Below are 17,108 nucleotides of genomic sequence, written 5' to 3'. Positions count from 1 at the left end.
TGGCTTGGATCTTGGAGGAATTGCGAATGATGGAGAAGGAAGGGGTTTTCTATGGACTTCTGAGGCATGGCAAATTAGCATCAGTGTCTAGGTGCACTCGTGATATTCACATATTCTCTTTGCACTATCTCTCTTCCTGTCTTCATCGTGTCTATTATATGTGTCTGAATACACTCCATGAATGAATGCTTAATCTTGAAATTGGAATCTAGATATGTATCTATTTGGTTGCAAAGAAAATAATAGAAAACCTTAGTTCTAAATGAGAAAGAATTAGATCTAAATCTTGTTTGGGTTTGAATTAGAATCAAATTTATAAATGGATTTGAAAAGGGTTTCTAAATCTACAATCAAACCTATTCAAAAAATTAATGGATAAAATTAGAGAACAATTACCATCCTTAATTCATTGAAATGAAAGCCCTTCTAGTGTAAAAGTAAATATATGTTCTCTTTGAAAATACTAAATGCATATATATACATATATATGTGAATGTTTATAGTTATGTATTCTATCCTCCTGTCGCCACTAGACTTCCTGTCGTGATGCGATTCTAGATTTATAGTTCTGTATGCTATCCTCTTGTCGCCGCTAGACTTCCTGTCGCAATGCATTTCTAGATTTATAGTTCTATATGCTATCCTCCTGTCACCACTAGACTTCTTATCGCGATGCGATTCTAGATTTATAGTTCTGTATGCTATCCTCCTATCGCTGCTAGACTTCCTGTCGTGATGCGATTTTGGATTTATAGTTCTATATGCTATCCTCCTGTCACTGCTAAACTTCCTTTTGCGATGCGATTATGGATTTATAGTTCTGTATGCTATCCTCCCGTCGCCACTAGACTTCCTGTCACGATGCGATTCTAGATTTATAGTTCTATATGCTATCCTCTTCTCACCGCTAGACTTCCTGTCGCGATGCGATACTGGATTTATAGTTCTGTATGCTATCCTCCTATCGTTGCTAGACTTCCTATCGCGATGCAATTCTAGATTTATAGTTCTGTATGCTATCCTTTTGTCGCTACTAGACTTCTTGTCGCGATGCGATTCTAGATTTAAATTTTTGTATGCTATCCCCCTGTCGCCGCTAGACTTCTTGTCGTGATGCAATTCTGGATTTATAGTTCTATATGCTATCCTCCCGTCGTCACTAGACTTCCTATCGCGATGCAATTTTGGATTTATAGTTCTGTATGTTATCTTCCTGTCGCTGCTAGACTTCCTATTGCATAAGCTTTCTATTCAGTGAATAGAATCTTATTACTATGCATTAGTGTTATATGATTTATTTACTAATCCAAGTAAATTAAATTTTGTTAAGATTAGTTAATAGTAGAAGAAGTGTAATTAATTATTAGGCAATTAAATTTCAAATAAGCGATATAGTTAGAATTCTATTAGAATGAGTTAAATATTTAAGTCATCAATTATTTTTGGGGCTTTTGAAATTATAAATCAAAGTTTTGAATTATGCAATCATTGTTTTCATAATATTGGGTTCATTAAAATTGCTATTTGATTATTGGAATTGATAGGGGTCTTTTTCAAACACTGTTTATACAAACAAAATATTATTAGAACAATTAGAAAATTGAGTCTAATGGTTGACTTTTAATATTAATTATTTAATGTATATTAAATATTATTTAATATATATTAAATAATTAAGAGACGGTAATATATATTATGTAAAGATGTTCAATGATGATTATTTAAATTTAGAGAATGTAATGATATGGGATCTAAGATGTAATTGACAAGGAGTCATTGTTGCATTACAACAACATTGCTACGATTTGAATACATTATGTATTATTAAATAAATTATTGATATTCCTTAATGGTGTTAAGAGTTAGTTAAATATTAACTAAGGAAGTTTATGGAAGGTTCTCTAGATCGATTAATAATAGTTTTGATAAGTTTATTATTTATTAATGTTTGTTGGGTCTAACAAACTATTAATAAATAATAATATAAATGGTTTAAATAGTTACCAAATAATCTGATTAGAGTTAATCTAGTAGAAATTATTTAATGATTGAAGTTTTGTAAAAGATATTAATTTTTGGATTTGGAGTATAGTTGATTTTTAATGTATATTCATTGAATTGATATTATAACTATGATATTAATAATTAAGTTGTGGGATAGAGTCTTATTTGAAATGATTATCGATAATACAAATTTGTTAAGGGAATATTAGTATTCATTCAAAAAAGATGAATGTGGTCATTATAGTTTTATTAATAAGATTTCCAATATAGCTTGTTATTAAATATTAACAAATTATTATTATTGAACTATGAATATGAATATGTGTGTATCGGATTATGGTTGACCTTTAACTTACACATTATGGCTAGTTATTCATTGGGTCATTGATATGGTTATGTAATTATTAATTAAATTAATTAATTAGAATTAATTAGATTTAATTAATAATTAATTTATGTATAGAGTTTTAAATAATATATCGATTCTTTTAGTAAAGTTGTAAAGTATTTACATCGAATTTGACAAGTCGTACCCTCATAATGACCTTAGATATTTTTTATGGTGAAGACTTAGTAATATCTAGTTGAGAACTAGTAGAATGTAAAAAGGTCATGGATTGTGTACCTATGTTAATTGATTGATTTAATTGATCATTTTAATAAAGTTATAATCTTCTTATTCGAAGATTGATAATTGGCTCTCTTATAATGTAATGAATAATGATCCTTGAAAAGTTGAAGAGTTAATCAATTAGAATATGGATCATAGTTAAATAAAGAGAACAAGTTAATTAAGGATCAATGATGATCAGATTAATGAGTAAAGTATTTATCCTTAAGCTTTTCTTAGAATATTATTTTAAATAATGGAAGGATAATGCTATCGGGGAACAAATGGGTTGACTTGTAGGTCAAATGATAAAATACACTTGAAGTATACTTGAAACGGAAACTGGAAACCTCTACACTTAATTCAAGTATGTGATATTAGTAAACCAAAACATGTGTTTGCATCGTGTATTCTCTATGCTTCTTGTTTTGGGTTTTGGGTTGACTAGTGTTGACCAGTCTTAGGTTGTTACCAAAGGCTCGGGGGTTATGAGATGTGATAACATGTTGATTTTATTTGGTCTCGATCTTTATGAACCCAACCATGGTAATGTGATTGTATGCTCTATGAAATGTTTGTAGTTTCTGATTGTTATTATTCATCAGTCTTCATGTGTGAAGCTGAGATGTATATGTATCTGAGACTCTTGACTTAACCATATTTTTGAGTCATTGATCAATTATCCTTGGTTATTTTCTATTCGCCATGATGGGACTGAAATGTGGATTTATTCTTGATGATCTCATGTTGTGACATGTTTTAACTCAACCATTTTGGAGTTTTCAATGAGTATGATTTTGAGATATTGTTGGTTACTTGTTGAGAACCAATGGATATTGTGATTTATTTTGAGATATATTTTGGTTATTGAGAACCAATGGATACTTATGATTATCAGTGATGCTTTCAGTTGCCAATAGAGAACTGTTGTGGTCATGATTTTTTATGGATGCTTTTTAGATGCTCATGGAGATTTGGTGATTCTTATCATGGAGATTTGATGATTCTTTTTGTGGATATTTGATGCTTTTATCATGAATATTTGATGATTCTTTTTATGGACTATCTTTTGGATTTTCTTTATAGTCACTTGTACAGGACTATGGTGATTTATGATTCCATGAGCTTAGGGTAGGTGTAGTGCCTACCCCTAGTTCATATTTTGTTTTAATTGCCAAACTCTTTTAGGCCAGTTTTATACTTGATGTTTAGTAGCATTACTTTCAGATTATCAGATGTTGTTTTACACTCAATTTATTATATGATGAGATGACTTGGTACTCTATATTTCATGCATATATGATGATTATTCAATGTTTTCAATTATCGATGATGATTAGTTAGATGGTTTATTATCACATGTGCTTTCTTATGGATACTTACCCCATACTGCATGTGTATGGTGTGCGTGTTTATTTTCTTTATGTATGGTGTTTCTGATGTGGTTAAGGAAGGGAGTCGTAGTCACCTGCTAGTCGGGATCTACACGATGCACCACTTCCTGCCATTGTCTGTTTAGCTTAGAATATTGTGTCTGTACATGTGTGAATTTTATGTAGGTTGCAGGTACCGGGTATTGACTTCCCTGAATTGCCAGGATGAGCGTACCCTATCGCATTATCTCAATGGCAACAGAGGGGAGATAAACTCTTAAGTCCAAATCCTAAACCCTTTAGCCAATTGTCCTAATTGATAATTAGGACAAGTATCTGAGTTAAGTACCCTCCGAATGCATCAAATGATGTTATTTCATGATTATAACCCTTTGTTTTATTTAGTATGTGTCTTTTTTATGATGGGTTTTCGTATGTTGCTTTATGAGTCCTTGGTGTATTTTCTATTAATTAAGTCTAATTAAAAAGGTTAATTAATGATTTAATTAATGGAAAATTATTATGATATTTTAATATTTGATTATATTTAATTAATTGAGAAATTAATTAAATAAAAAGAATTAAATTTGGAGATAAAAGTTTAAGGATATTTTAGAACATTATAATATTTATTTAATTTAATAATAATATATTTAGAGTTCATTTTTAAATAAATGCTAAATATTATTGTTATTTAAGTTAATTAAATATTTTATCAATTAAGTTTCTAAAATAAATTTAAAAAAGTGAAAATATATTAATTATTAAAAGTTGTAAGATTGGATGATGCGAGCATGTGTTAAAAATAAAGAAATAAATTAAAAGATAAAATAAGAGGAAATAATAATGTTATTTTAATTTCATAAAGTGCGCATGGGATTAAAAGTAGTAAATATTAAAAATAGAAGTCAAGTAAAAAAAATTAAATAAAGTTATTTAATGATTCATTTAATATGCATTAAAAAGATAAAGCAAAGTTAATAAAAGTTAATTTTGGAGTTAACTCAGTTGAGCAAAGAGTCTTCTCGGGTGAACGCACAATTAGTGCCCCGATTTGAGGAGAAGACTCCTTATCACAACTTTGGGGGTTCATTTTTGGGGGACACAAAATTTGGATAAGGAATTGGGGGGAGATAGAAATTTTGGGAGACACATGTTGGAAGCAAATTTCAGAAGGCGAATTCTAAAGAAGATTTTCAGAAGAAAGGTTATCGAAGAGGAGCGAATTCTCTTACAGTTTTTGGAGATTGCATAATAGCATCAGGTTGAGGTAGGGTCTTGTGTTTGATCACGGGTTGAATTATGCAATTTGATAATCTTGTCTTCTTCGTGCTTGTGGATTATAAATCCGAATTGTCTGGATTCCACTGTTTGATCCTTTCGCTCTCTTGTTCTAAACCTTATGATACTATATTGTATTTCATCTATATAATAGAATTGGAAGAATAAATCAATTTGAAACCCTCGTTCTAGATGATAGAATTTTACAAATTAAACTAGGGAGAGCTTTTGAAAGAAAAGAAAATCTTGATTGGAAAATTTTATTAAAATGAAAGAGAAGAAATTTGTTATATAAATTTTATATTGAAAAGAGACGATATTCTTTTAAGGAATATTTTAATTTAGAGATCTGAGTGGTTAGTTCTATCAGATTAAAATTTCAATCATTATATATATATATATATATATATATATATATATATATATATATATTATGGAAAAAAGAAGATTGTTTAAAACAATGTTTATAAAATTAAATATATTTGAAAAGTATTAATATAAAATTTTAAACAAATAAAAATATTGTTTTAAAAAAAAATTAAAAAAATAAATTAATTATTAAAAAACGTGATTGGGCAGGGATTAACCCGTACCCCGTCCCCACTCACCTCTGTCGACGCCACTGCTGACGTAGGCTGCGACAGCAGTGGTACAGCGTACCACTGCTAGCGCAGACCTGCGACAGCAGGGTACACCTTCGGCAGTCCCTTTAAGGGCAGGCCGTCGGCCCCTTTTTCATTTTTAACTTTTATTAAATTAAAAATTTTATTAAAAGTTTTAAATGCTATTAAAATTAATATTATTTAAAGTTTTAATGTTATAATTTACTTTTAAATATTATTTATTTCAATTCAATTTATTAAAAGTTTGTAATTTATTATAATTAATTAATAAATTTATATAATTAATTTAATAAATATAATAATAATAATAATAATAATAAAAAAATAGAATTTAATGGATATTAGTTTGCTTAAACTAAAATGAAATTTAATAATTATAAGCATTAGTTAGTAGGATAGGAGATCTTTTTCTTAAAAGATTATTCAAATTTCGATTTTAATAGAATTACAATTATTTTTTTATCGAGAATCAATAAGAATTTATCTTAGTAAATTTAAACATATATTTATAATTTACCCTTAGAATATTTTAGAAAATCAATTTCAAGAATTATGGGAATAAATCCTTATTTTCATTCAACAAATATATGGGTTAACTATAGGGTAGTAAGAGAATCTTCTTACTTAAAACATACTTTGAAACACAGACTGAAACTTTACTTTTAACCCTATTGTGTATTTGAAATCAAATCCAAGATATGAACTGTACTGTTTTATCGTTCCGTTTGTGCTTTTGGGGTTTTGGGGATTGTTCTAGTGTTGACCAGTTTAGGTTGTTACCAGAGGCTTGGGGTTGTGAATGTGATGTTATGATGATTTGGTCTCGATCTTTCTTAATCCGACCATGGTAATGTGAAGGAGTGCTCTATGACATGATTGTATTTACTAGTTGTTATTGCTTTCAGTCTTCTTGTGCGAAGCTGAGGTGTATGTTTATGAGATACCTGACTTAACCATTTTTGAGTCTCGATCAGTCATATTTGATAACCATTTTTGAGTCATCGATCAGTTATACTTGGATTGCTTTTCGGTTGCTTGAGAGGACTGAAGTGTTTGTTATGTTCTTGATGATGTCATGTGTTGACTTGACCATTTTGGAGTCTTTGATCAATATTGTGATTTATCATTGATGCCTTCAGTTGCTGATAGAGAACTGTTGTGATCATATGATTATTATTTGATGCTTACCTGTTGCTCATGAAGAACTGATGTAAATTTTGTGGCTTATCTTTTATGATGTTTTTCAGTCGCTTATATAGGACTGAGGTGATTTTATTATGATTCTTTGATTTGTGATTTCATGAGCCTAGGGTAGGTTATCTATGTGTAGTGTCGAGAAGTGGCTTGCAATGGGGATCGGGGCCCTAAGAGGCTGCCTGGAGTAACCCATTGTAAGTTGTTTAAACAAGTAAAAACATCTCACCTAAATACTGACTTAAATGAACCTAATAAGATAATTGTATGTTCTCTCCCATGCCTTGAGTGCTAGTACAGGCTAGGATGGGGTAGAGAGAACGCTTGGTTATGACCTTGCATTCTGCAGTATGCCTCGTCAGTACGAGAGGATACTAGTGGCTGCAGGGATCACTAGGGACCCAAGATTCCTAAGGGATTGCTCGGGTAACTTCTACGTGACTTTTGCAATGACACTTTCCCGCTTGCATAGCAGGTTTCCTGCGTGTCTTTGTGGTGCCTCTGGGTCTAGATGTCTATCTATGTTGGAACCTTTGTGTTAGTGTACTTTTAGGATTTCCCAGACTGAGAGAGTACTTGTGTTTTGTGTTTTGATACCTTGTTTGGGACTTGAGACTATCTCCTCAGCGCGGTGGGAGTGGACCATTTAGGTTCCATGCGGTCGGGTGGTAGTGCTTTTTACTCTTACCATTGAGATCCGTCCGTGGTCACCGTGGCTGGAGCTTTCTTGGTTGGCATTTACCTTCACTATGTTCTTGGATTATTATGATGGATGGTTAGATTTTATGATAGATTTTTTATCATTATGGATGTATGGATGTATCAGGTATGTTATTAGTTTCATTTATTTTACTGTACTTTGTATCATGGATTTGAGGATGATGTATCTTTATCTTTACATATGTATATTCTTTTAAGCCTTTCATACCCTGTGACATGTACAGTGGATGATTGAGCATTCTAAATTAATTTGCCAAGGAGCATTCGGAACAAATGTATATTATGGACATTGGAGTTTTTGATTATTCTTTCATATGTATGTGGTAGTTGTTAGACTTAGAGTTAATTAAATTTAAATGTGACTCAATGTCTTGGGATCCTTAAGGTGTAACTTGTGATGTATGTTTGTTGATGATTACATGTTATTCCTTCTGCTACTATGTGTTTGATGTGTATGTTATACTTTCTTATTTAAAAAAAAAAAAAATGTTTAGCAAACTTAGTAAAACTTTAGGTTAATTCTTTTGGATCTCTTGGCAGGGCGTTACAATAGGTTATCTACTTGTAGTGTCAGGAAGTGGCTTACAATGGGGGCCGAGGCCCTAAGTGGCTGCCAGGGTAACTCATTGTAAGTTTGGTTAATAAGTGATAATATTTACACACTAAATGGGGATTAAATGAACCTAAAAAGATAATTGTTTTGGTTCTCGCCCATGCCTTGAGTGCATGTAGAGACTATGATGGGAGTAGAGAGAATGCATGGTTGCGACCTTGCATTTCATAGTATGCCTCGTCAGTATGAGAGGATACTAGTGGCCACATGAGATTAGTATGGACCCGTGGAGTTTAGCTAATTGTCAGGGTAACTTGTACGTGATAAATGTGATGACACTTTCCCGCTTGCAGAGTAGGTTTCCTACATGTCTTTGTGTGCCTCTAGGAATTAGATGTCAGTTTTGTGTGATGGAACCTTTGAGTTAGTATACTTTTAGAATTCCTGGACTTAGAGAGTATTTTCATGTTATGTGATTTTGATATCCTATTTGGGACTTGAGATTATCTCCTCAGCACAGTAGGAGTGGACCACTTAGATTCCACGTGGTCGGGTGGTAGTGTTTTTCCACTCTTATCATTTGAGATGCATTGAGACACTGTGGCTGGAGCTTTCTTGGTTGGTATTTATCTTCATTATGTTCTTGGATCATTATGATTGATGATATACCTTATGATGGATGTATTTACTAGTATGTTTCTTATATTGATGATTTGCATATGTTAGATGATGTTATCTTATGCTTTGCATGTTGGATTACTTTTTGCATATGATGTAGTATGATTTAGGTGTGACATTCCTACTGTGTTGATATCGATGATCTCTTCAATGATTTGGAATGTTACTCATGGAGGGATGGTTAGGATCCACAATGGTCTAATGATGCTATTAACAGTTGGCAGGAACCGTGCACTTAGTTATTTATGTTTGTGATGTATGGTTATCTTTTTATGATGGATGTTTATATCTTTATGATGATGATGTATAATGTATGTTATGTGGTACTATTTATGTTATTTCATCATGGATTAGAGTTAGTATGATGATGTACTTTATTTACATGGATGTTTATTCTTTTAAGCTTTTCATACCTTGTAACATGTACAGTGGATGATTGAGCAATATAAAATGTAATTACTTAAAAGACACTTGTAATATTGTTTAAAAACATTGAATGTAACATTGCTAAGGATGTGATGTTAGATGAAAATTTAATTTAGATGTGATACAATGTTAAGGGATCTTTAAAGAATGTATCTTGTTATGTTTACTTTTAGTCAAATTGTTTCTATTGCTTCTGCAAATGTTATGAATGGTTTACTTTCATGATTTTAAAAAAAATTGTTTGGCAAACTTAGTGAAATTTTAGATTAATTCTTTGGATCCCTTGGCGGGGCATTACAGATGCTTGAAATGATGTTGAATGCAAAGATAATACTCCTATGAGTTTAGGTTTGAGTGTCATATTCTATGAATTGCATGTACATGAGATAACTATAGACACTTTACTTAGAGTTCTATTAAATTTTTCTAATATCTCTATTGGGTATATGAAGATACCCATAGAGCCCAATGCTTGTAAAATTTTTTATTATTATTAATGATTCTTGATGCAGTGCAATATACTTGAACTCTTGATATAACTACCTAATATTAACTATATATATCTTATTATTCTTGACAATACTACAAGCATTCAGTCTATTGGGAATTCAATGTCTAGTTAAAAGCTAAAACTATATGCATGGCTCTTTATAGGTGCATTGTATCCCTTAATACTATTTTTTTAATATAAATTATAAATGTGGATCTATACCGAGACAGTTTTATTTCTTTAGTTTCTTGCAATAGTATGATATTAATTCCTTTTAGATCAAAAAATTTGTATAAAAGCTAGAGAAGTCAATGTATACACCAATCATGTTATTTAGGAATCATGTTTGTAAAAGATAGTGATAGAAAAACTACTAACAACAACAAGTGAAGAGGCATCATAGAGTATTAGGCTCTAATCTGCATCATAGTGAAGAACACATTGAATAACCTAGGTATGCTAGGATACTTCTATTGGAATTAACAAGTAGGAAGTATACTTCTGCAAGGGGGGGGGGGGGGGGGAAGAGGAGGGGTGGGGGTGGGGTGAATCAAAAGTACTAGAATCTAACCAATAAAACTTTCAACTTTTAAACATTGCATGCATAAACATATAGAAATAACATGTAAGGAAAATGCATCCACACAAACGCTTGACACTAGATATGACTACCTAGAAACCCTCCAATGAGAAGGTAAAATTGGGGTGGGGATGAAACCCACAATTCTTCACTACTGCAACAATAAAGTTCACCTATTAAGGTTACATATTATGACCATTCTCATGATCTACCTTGTGAAAGGCTTGCCCTATTAAAGGCTTACAAAATATTGTTAGATCCTACTCTGTTAAAGGATTTTAACACCCTGTTAGAGGCATGCCTAGCTAAAGAACTTTAAAACACTCACTTGGAATGCCACCTTGTTAAAGGTTTTATACAATGGCTATTAAACCAACCTAAGTCCATAGGATTTCATTCTACTGTAACAATTGTTAGAGAGTACAATAATATGTTTAATCTAATACACTTACAATCTAATATTGCTGATTTTAGATCCCAATTTAGTACATCTTGATCCTCTCTGATCTGATATGAAAATGCTATAATCTTAATCCTTTATTTTGCTAATTGATTCTGCAATTATATCCTTCTTCTAAGTTACCTTCAACTTGATCAATTCACCCCTTTCACTTCCTTTAACACTTTTGCTAGCATTATCTCCATGCATGCATTATCTCTCACACTCTGTAAAGTATGGGGCTTCGTCTCCTTTAAAAATAATTCATGACTTAGGGTTAGGTATGAATCTATGATTGAGATTCATCCAATTTTTCACTCAAGTCCTTCTATTTTTCTCATTGGTTGCATGTTGATTGCATAGGGAATCCAAATAGATTCGATCTTATCTTTAACCCTTCAAGATTTATCCATATATCGGCTCAAAAATAGTTTAAATAATAGTTTGTGCCTTCACAAACTCTTATGTCAATTTTGTGTTGCTCGAGGCTTGTTTATTACTGATGCTCGACACATACTGAAATTTAGTCTTGCTTGACACTTGAACTTGCTCAACATCTATTGTTCAGTCGACACTTGAAACTCGCTTGACTCTGTCTATCTACTCGACACTTATTGTTTACTTGGCACATGAGTGACTTGGCATGAACTTAGAGAATTTTTAAAGTGTGTTGACACTCAATTGTCAAAACCAATCTAAGATCAACAATTTCCCCCTTTGACATGAGTGGAAAAAACACTTAACTATGCATGATGAATCTAATCTCCTTGAGTATAATGTACATTCTATTCAACATTTATACAAAACTTCAAAATTGTTCAAAATTTTGTGAAGAATTATATACCTAAAAATTGTGTAACTCCCCCTAAGTTAATGTGCCTTTTCTGTATCCAAAATCTCTCCAAGTAGATTGATTTGCCTCTGTGGATACTCCTTGTCTTTATTCTGAATTTTGATACTCTTTATCTGATGTGTTCTGTTATGCCTTGTTTCCTACTATTTGCTCTGTTTTCTCTTCCCATTTATTTTATCTATTTATTTTATATCTCCCCCTTTCACATGTCTCCCCTTGCATATTAAGTATCCTTCTGGCCTTTTGATTTATCTTATCTCCCATTTTACAATTTCTCCCCCTTTTTGACACTTATGTCAAAGGGTCTATACATTGACTGAGTATTTTGCCAAGAAGGTCTTATTTACTTCCATCACAATTCTCAGAGTAGCATCTTAGTTTTTAATTGAAACTTCTATGGATTTCATTTGTATTGTTGTCTCTACTACAAGGTGAACTAAGCCATCTAATGTTGAAAGATTAAGATCTTTCTTCAATACATTTTCTGCATAGGCTAGTTCCTTTTGTAGAATCTCCATGTGAGGGGTTAGGCAGCTTGTATTTGAACTAATTTGGCTCTAGTATTAGCCTCTTCTACTATCAATACAACTAGTTCCTTCTATGTGTGAAGTGTTGTATGAAAGTGCTTCTCACTTTGAGTTGGATCTTTTGGCAATTGCATTCTTGATACTTTTAGATTTGTTTTCAAGATCATTATTCTCTGGCTGGTTTCTTGTGTGAAGATTGAAGGATCACACAACTTTGTGTATAGTGACAATATATTCTCAAGTACTACCTTCACCTTCTCAATTTTCTTTGCCAGCCCTACCTATGTCAGTGTTATTTCACTAGTTATCCTTTCATTTACCTTTGCTTGAAATTTCTTTTCTGACCTTTCCATGAGTTTTACATTTGTCTCCTAGTCTTCATTGGTCACCTATTGAACAATTTATGATAGTTATTCCAATATTGGCTTGGTTTCATTAGGTGCCTAAAAGTTGAATGCATCTAAAATGATGTCTTTTATCTCAAGTAGTGCTTGTCTTTGTTTATACTCATTTCTAAGTATCTCCTGCTTCTTCTTCCTCTTTAATGCCTCTTGCACCTCATTAATCTAGTCTATGTTCATGGTTGAATAGTCATACCTTGGAATGACTATCTTTTCATCTAATGTAGGGCCTCCATAGTGAAGTACCCTTGCAACCTTTGTGAAGCTCGAGCTTGATGTTGAAATTTGGAGTGGCATTGCTTTAGTGCTCAGATTTTGAGGCATTCTTGTAGGAGTCCCAATGGTTGGTAGGTTTACCAAGGTTTGAATTGCTTCTTGGTCCTTTCCCTTTGGAATCTCCTTTTCTTCCTCTATTCACTATTATTTGTGGTGGTGCACCTTGTACTTGTGTAGTAGGAACAAAAGTATCGATCTGTCCTATGTGTCCCTTTGTTGGCTCCTCAGTAGTTGTAGTACCTGATGTATCTTGTGAAGCTTACTCTTTAGGTTGTCTACTCATAGCTGTAGGAATGATAGAAGATGTTTCTTATGTTGCCACCTTTTCCCTAGATAGGTCAGCTACTGCCTTTTGCAACTCATCTACACTAACCAATACTAGGTTATTGCATAATTGAGCTTAAAATATCGATTGGTCAAGGATCTTCTTAAGATCCCCTATAGTCAATAGATTGATGTTTTGACCAAAGTTGTCAAAAAAATCCTTCACTTTGATTGTTTCTATAGGTCTATTACTATCATGTGGAGGGCTTATAGGTGGCAATTGTGTATCTTGCACACTCTAATCTATTTGTTGCTCTTCAATAGTTGCCATATCCTTTTGTGTTTCCTCCTCCACTATATTGTCTACCTTTTCCTTCTCACCTTCACCTTCCTTATAATTATCATCCTCTTCTCCATTATTTCGTCCCTCAAAGGGATCTTCTTCTCCTTCTTTGATAGTAGTTAGGCCATATATTAGCTTCCACATTTGAGTTGACTTCTTGACAACATATTCAATCTTATTTTGAAGAATGCTAAAGACTTTATATTTGGGTGTAAATTTTCTCCCATGCTTCTTGTTAGCCTTAGTTATTTGTGCTTTGGTAAGCTCAGGCATTACTCAAGCCAATGTAGACTCTCTTATTTCCTTTTCCATGTTAAGGTAGTAATCCATTTATTTTCCATAATAGAATATAAATCTTTGGGCATTGAATTGTCAAGTTCAAGTGGGGTGTTCTGGTGACTCTGTTAATACCCTTGTCTACATTACCAATGCATAAGGATCTCACTCATGATCATGGTATAGATTAATTCCTCAACCATGTTTTGTTCTTCCCTAATCAACTTATTGAAATCAATGTTCTTTAAGCCAATTAAGTCTATGTTATCTTTAAGATTATCACAAATATTTTCTAAATTAGACTTGGTGGCATGACTTACCACTCTAAATTGGCTTGTGTCTTTTGAATCGGTCCTTTCTTCATCAAAGTTAGGTTGAGCAACATATGTTCTTCTTAGTTTCTTCTTTGCTAGACCTTGCTGCTCGGTAGCCTTCTTCTTCTCTATTGTTTGCTCTTTTTCCTTTTGAGTAGTAGCCCTTGTAGTTGCTCTTGTGGCTAGGGTAGTAGGCTTGGCTGGGCTTGGCTTTGCATTCTTTTTGCCCTTGGGTTGAGCTGCAGGCTATTTTTGAGCTTTTCTCTTCTTAGACTTAAGTTTAGTTGGTGCTTCCTTAGCTTGTTCCTCCTTGACACCTTCTTCTTCTTCAACATCTTCTCCCATGCCTTATGTCAAGGCAAGTGGCTCTTGGCCCTATTCTTCTTCTTCTTCTCCTTATGTAGTCCCTTCTCCAAATTTTTCCATAAGCTTCTTAACCACTTTATCCTTTTTCTTTAGAGTTGAGGTAGTTTTCAACTCCATTTCCACCTTAGACTTCACAACATCAAAATTGCCAAAAGGTTTTGCACTTTTATCAATTTCTTTTGTAAGCAATGCTATGATTGTTGTTGATGCCTCATCAACATTTATCTCATATCTTAATGTCCTTAACCATCTTACTCTTGATACTTCTGCTTGGATATATGTAAAATCAATGTCAACTAAGAAACAAATATCATTGATGTGCTACTCCACTAGGGAGTTTGGAATCCTTAGTCTTTGTTTCATGGACTTTAAGAAATAGCTTGTCATTATGATTTCAAAATTAGCTCCCATCTGCTCTATGTACTCATTTATCTATATAGCTATAGACCTATTGGTCTTCCAACTTATCTTACCAAAAGATGGAAATTCATTCTGAACATAGAAAAAGATACATATCAAAATTGATCCAAACTTACATTGAGCACTTTTGGATCTCCTTATTGCTCCTAGGTTCTCCATAATCTGCTATAGTTGTAGTTCTGTTAGATCATATGTATGATCCATCTTAACAAGTTTTTATCCCACATCAATTGCGATGCATGGTACACTATTAAGTTGGCTTGATTAATAGAATTTGTGAGATATGACCCTAACTACAAATTCTAGAAGTGGATCTTTGATTATATCAATGGTCATGCCTCTTTTATTCCACTTTTCCCCAGTGTTCTTCTCAATGGCTTCTTTTGAGTCACTCCTTAGGGACTTTGGCCATTCTAGGGTTAGGTATCTTGTCACCCTATGTATGATTCTCTTTGAAAAATTATTAAGTCCACCTTCTAACCATAGGCATCCATTGTGAATCCTACTCAAAACTATTCTTATCCACTATATTTTGAAGATTGTAAGGAAATCTAGGGCAGAGGTTAAGCCTTTCCTTTCAACAATCTAAAATTCTTCCTTCAATACCCCATTCTCACATAGTTTTTCATAGGCTTGACAAATCTCCATGTCACCAATTGCTCCAACCTTACAGTTGTAGCATTTTCTAACATCTTGTACCTTTATGACTTTTGGTGGAATAATGGATAGTGCACCAATAGGGTCATTTTTGTATGCAACTTTAGGAATTGGCCTAAAATTTGGTTGCTTGACTTCATTGCTAACTAGCTAAACCTCAAACGGTTCCTAATCCTTGGGATTTCTAGAGCTAGAAGCTATTTCTGCAAACTAGGGTTTCAAAATATAAAATTGCATAACTGTGTAGCTTGACACTTGAGAAATACCTTTATATTGATGAAATGGTGCTTGATCTTTGTTGGAATTTATGCAAAAGCATCAATCTCTAGTTCCCAATCACTTTTGTGCTCTTCTTGCTCTTTCTCTATGTCCACAATGATTAAAAATAATCAAAAAATTTGACCTTCTACCCTTTATTACATAGCATTTAATGCTTAGTGCATATATAGTTGTACACTTAGCTCCTTATGCAATTCTTTCTCACTCAACTTCCATTGATTTTCTAACACTCGGCATCCACTAGAGTTTCTATTACTTGGCTTCAATAGGAATTTCCTTTTACTCATCAACCACTACTAACTCAGCTTCAACTAGCTTTGGTTGCCAACTCGGCACATACTAGGATTTTACTTGGCAACAATGCGAAAACTTTGAAGACTTAACCTTGCATCTTTATTCATATTGATCTATCATTTTCAGTACTAACTCATTCTAGGAACTGATGTATGATAAAGCATTTCAATATTAGTTCCACATACCTTCTCTTGCTTGGTTTGATGAGGTGTGACCACTTGACCCTTTAAGTGAAGTGATCCCTCCATCTGATGAGTTGCTTCCATATTTTCTTTTCCATGTCTTATTCATCTCTCCTCTAATGTACTCAACATATACCCTGCCTTTTCCCTTGTTTGGCATTGAGTTAGGTGCCTTTGTCCTTGTTGGGTAGTGCTTGCTAATATGACCAGTCTTCAAACAACTAAAGCATGTAATTTGGCTCAACCGTCTACTGTAGCTTCCACTAAAATGTGTTCTGATGCAATTCTTAGGGATGTGTCCATATTTTTGATAGTAGTGACAACTATGTCTTGTATTGTAATCCTAGTTGTAGGAATTTTCATGGCTTCTTCCCTTGTTTGATGACCATGTGGACTTGGATCTGCACTCAAAGGTTTTGTGTCCAAAATTTTGACAATTGTAGTAGTGTCCTTCAAATCTGGGTGCATGCATAGCCCTTGTTTTGCATTCATGTGCTTGATGACCTTGTTTTTTGCACTTGTGACAATGTGTCATGTTAATGTGATCAAGTTTCCACAATCCATCATAGTTTTGTGCATCAGTTTCTGGATTAGATTGTGTGACAATTTTTACCATCAAAATTGTCACACAATCTAATCCAATTGTGATGGTAAAAATTGTCACACAATCTAATCCAGAAACTGA

This window comes from Cupressus sempervirens, chromosome 4 (assembly GCF_028749045.1).
Source record: "Cupressus sempervirens isolate cs-2001-9-10 chromosome 4, ASM2874904v1, whole genome shotgun sequence".
Taxonomy (NCBI): Eukaryota; Viridiplantae; Streptophyta; class Pinopsida; order Cupressales; family Cupressaceae; genus Cupressus; species Cupressus sempervirens.
Note: the sequence above shows the minus strand (reverse complement) of the source record.